The sequence below is a fragment of the Cannabis sativa genome, chromosome 5 (genome assembly GCF_029168945.1).
Source record: "Cannabis sativa cultivar Pink pepper isolate KNU-18-1 chromosome 5, ASM2916894v1, whole genome shotgun sequence".
Classification (NCBI taxonomy): Eukaryota; Viridiplantae; Streptophyta; class Magnoliopsida; order Rosales; family Cannabaceae; genus Cannabis; species Cannabis sativa.
Window position 1 is genome coordinate 55,281,783 of NC_083605.1, and position 4,681 is coordinate 55,286,463.

The window sequence follows — 4,681 nt, forward strand, 5'->3', positions numbered from 1 at the left end:
GTTGCTCTTCATAGGATAAGTCTGGTTGTAGTTCAAGGGCTTCATAACTCAAGACATGAGTCGGGTCTGACACGTATTTCCTTAACATAGAGATGTGAAATACGTCATGAACAGCTGATAATGCTGGTGGTAAGGCTAGCCGATACGCTACCTGCCCGACCTTCTCGAGTATCTGAAATGGCCCAATGAACCTAGGGCTTAACTTACCCTTCTTCCCGAAGCGCCTAATACCCTTCATGGGTGAAACTCGCAGGAAAACATGTTCCCCTGCCTGAAATGTGACATCTCTGCGCTTCGGATCAGCATAACTTTTCTGCCTGCTTTGAGAAGCAAGCATCCGAGCCTTGATCTTATCAATAGCTTCATTGGTCCTTTGCACTAACTCTGGACCCAGGTACTTCCTTTCTCCTGTCTCGTCCCAATGAATAGGAGAACGACATTTTCTACCATATAACATCTCATAGGGAGCCATCCCTATTGTACTTTGGTAGCTGTTGTTGTAGGAGAATTCAATTAAAGGCAAGTACTTACTCCATGAACCCTCAAAGTCCATGACACAGGCTCGCAATAGGTCTTCTAAAATCTGGATAGTTCTTTCTGACTGACCATCAGTCTGAGGGTGAAAGGCTGTACTAAACTTTAACTTGGTACCCATAGCCTTCTGAAGACTCACCCAAAACTTCGATGTGAACTTTGGATCCCTATCTGACACAATAGATTTAGGGGCTCCATGGAGACGAACTATCTCCTTCACATACAATTCAGCATACTGATCCACTGAATAGGTAACTTTCACTGGTAGAAAGTGAGCCGACTTTGTAAATCTATCCACAATGACCCATACAGAATCATACATCCCTGTAGTTCTAGGTAACCCAGTTACAAAGTCCATTGCGATGTCCTCCCACTTCCATTCTGGAAGGATTAAAGGTTGCAATAACCCTGCCGGCCTCTGATGTTCAGCCTTAATCTGCTGGCAGGTTAAACACTTGGACACATAGTCCACTACATCTCTTTTCATCCCATACCACCAGAAGTAGGGTTTCAAATCCTGATACATCTTGGTGGTTCCCGGATGCAACGAATAAGGCGTGGTGTGAGCTTCATCAAGTATTTCTTTCTTAAGCTCATCAACACTAGGAACACAAACTCGAGCTTTATATAACAACATTCCACTGCTCGAGATTGAAAAACCTCTAGGCCGACCAGCCACTACTTCATCTCGAACTTTAACTAGCTCGGGATCTTCCAGTTGCGTCATTCTGATTCTCTCCAACAGATCCGATTGGAGGGTTAAATTGTGTAATTTCCCGACCACGAACTCAATTCCTGCACTAACCATTTCCGAGGCTAGTTGAGGAGCTATCATAACCGTAGTACACACTTGACCGGGACCTTTTCTGCTCAGAGCATCGGCCACAACATTGGCTTTCCCGGGGTGATATAGTATTTCACAGTCGTAGTCTTTAACTAACTCCAACCACCTTCTCTGCCTCATATTCAAATCTTTTTGGGTGAAAAAGTATTTAAGACTTTTATGATCCGTATAAATCTCACACTTTTCACCGTAAAGATAATGTCACCAAATCTTTAAAGCAAAAACCACAGCAGCGAGCTCTAAATCATGAGTTGGGTAACGCTGCTCATAATCCTTCAGTTGACGAGAGGCATAAGCTATGACTCTGTCAGCTTGCATCAGAACGCATCCCAGACCCTGTCTGGATGCATCACAATACACAACAAATTTCTCTTGATCTGATGGCAAAGCTAACACCGGAGCTGTTATCAATCGCTGCTTCAACTCCTGAAAGCTTGATTCACACTTATCTGACCACACAAATCTCTGATTTTTCTTGGTCAATTCGGTTAGGGGCATAGAAAGTTTAGAAAATCCTTCGACGGAATGTCGATAATACCCTGCTAACCCGAGAAAACATTGAATTTCCCTCACAGACTTGGGCCTCGGCCAATTCTTCACTGATTCTATCTTGTTTGGATCAACCATAATTCCATTTTTCCCAACAATATGACCCAGGAAGGACACCTCGGACAACCAGAATTCGCACTTTTTGAACTTGGCATACAGTTTGTGATCCCTAAGTCGCTGTAACACCATTCGAAGATGATGCTCGTGCTCCTCTTCTGACTGAGAGTATACAAGAATGTCATCGATAAACACTATAACACAGTTATCAAGGAAATCTTTGAACACCCTATTCATAAGATCCATAAAGGCTGCAGGAGCATTGGTCAATCCGAACGACATTACCAGAAACTCATAGTGCCCATATCTGGTTCTAAAAGCAGTCTTCGGTATGTCCTCCTCCCGAATTCTGAGTTGATGATAACCAGACCGTAAATCAATCTTCGAAAACACTGTCTTTCCCTGAAGCTGATCGAACAAATCATCAATCCTAGGCAACGGGTACTTGTTCTTAATCGTCAGCTTGTTTAGTTCCCGATAATCAATACACATTCTGAGGGAACCATCTTTCTTTTTCACAAAAAGAACCGAGCTCCCCAGGCGATACACCGGGTCGAATAAACCCAATATCAAGCATCCCCGAAGTTGTAACTTAAGCTCCTTAAGTTCCGCCGAGCCATCCTATATGGAGCTTTAGAAACAGTTCGACTCCGGTGTGCCAAATCAATTACAAAGTCAATCTCTCGCTGTGGCGCAATCCCGGCAATTCCTCGGGAAACACATCAAGAAAATCTTTCACCACCCGAACTACCTCGAGGCCCAAATGTTTCAGTCTGCCGGAGTCAAAAACTACCGCTAGAAATCCTACACAACCATTGCATAGTAAATCCCTAGCTCTCAAAGCCTTCTCAACCATATCTGCATACGTGGTTGCTTCAGTAGTGGTAATAACCAGATCATGCCGGATCTTTGCACTCAAACCCGCTAAATATTTTTCTTTCTTACTGAAGTCCGTGGGCACAATTCCTGCCGCCAACTTAGCCAACCAATCAAATTTCGTTGTGTACTCGGTATCGACATTCCTCGCTCCGAACTAGATCAATGAACTCTTTCCGCTTTGCACTGCGGGCAGCTTCATTGTAATACTTGGAGTTAAATAACTCCCTAAATTCTTCCCTGTGTCATCAGCGTGACGTCTCGAGTCAGGGTTATCAATTCCCACCACACGAGGGCATCTTCCTGAAACTGGAAAGTGGCACAGGTCACCCGATCATTTCCAACCACTCCCATGAAGTTGAGAATACGCTCAATCATCGAAAGCCATTGCTCGGCCTTCATCACATCAGGGCCTCCCAGAAACACTGGAGGTGCCTGTTTTCGAAATCTTTCGTACAACGGTTCCATACGGTTGCCAACAACAGGTTGTTCTGCTGGCACCGCTGGAACTGCAACGGCCTGAACTTCTTGAGGAGGCACGGCAGGAGGACCCTGCTGCCTTTACCTTTGGATCTCTTCATCTTGCTGACGAATTCTCTCTTGCATTTCAGCAAATCTTTGCTCCCAGACAGGAGGAGCTTGAGGTGGATTTACAGGGCGACCAGCCTGAGCTCTGCCACGGCCACGGCCGTGACCACGAGGATTTTGAGGATTCCCCTGACCGCCTCCGGTCTCAACCATGCCACCCTGACTTCTTGTATTTCGCGGGGCGTCCATTTAATAGGACTTAGCCTGCGAATCCATAAGCCAGGCAGGTTAGACAGCGATCAAAATTAACACCGCTCTTAATAACTTAAAGGCAACACACTTTCTTTCTTTTTAAAGAAATATATTTAATTTAAATCTAATATGCTTCCTAACATGCTTTCACATCACACTTATTTAAAATACTAAACAAGTACGGGCTTACTGAACCGTGAACCGAGCTTTCTCTGATGAAGATTGTACATGTCATAGCAAGCTTCGGTAGACAAACCTGGCGGCTCTGATACCAAAATTGTAACGCCCTAATGCTAAGGCACGCTACAGTGCTTTTTTTCAATTATTGTGCAATCTTTGCTAATCAAAGAAATTTCTCGAAAAAACGTGTCAAATTAAAATTTTTGCTTTAAACATTAAACTTTGTAAAATAATATAATATTTACAAATCCCGGGATCCCGATTTCAAACTTTTGAAAATTTACGGTTTAAACTTTACATTCAAAATACACAAGTTCAGGGTCGCACAGTGACTTTCAAAATACAACTCCCAGATGTCCCGAGACCGAACACTCCAGGTCGCGCCGGTTGACATGTACAATCTCACCCGAGCTCAGGTTCATTCCTGTTCAGCCTTCGCCTTTCCTTTACCTACACATGGAAGCAGAAACTGTGAGTCAACAGACTCAGTAAGAAATGCATATAACATACCATATAATTTCCGACCTGTAAATAGGCGCCCATACACCTATTTACAGAGCTTAACAGATGAGTATGAACGTTCATTACCAGGGTACAACCACTATACCACATACACATCGCACCTCACTGTACGAGTGTTGGTAGGGTTTATCCCGATCACTGAGTAACACTGAGTGATGTACCACACACCTTAGCATTTTTCCATGCTTGTGTTGGTATCACTGTATCGTACTCATAATCACAACAATCACTGTACCAATACACTCTATAACTTATTCATACAAGTGTTGGTAGCGTTTAACATAATTCAAGCATGCATATATAAACACATATACACACATTCAGATAATCACATCATAC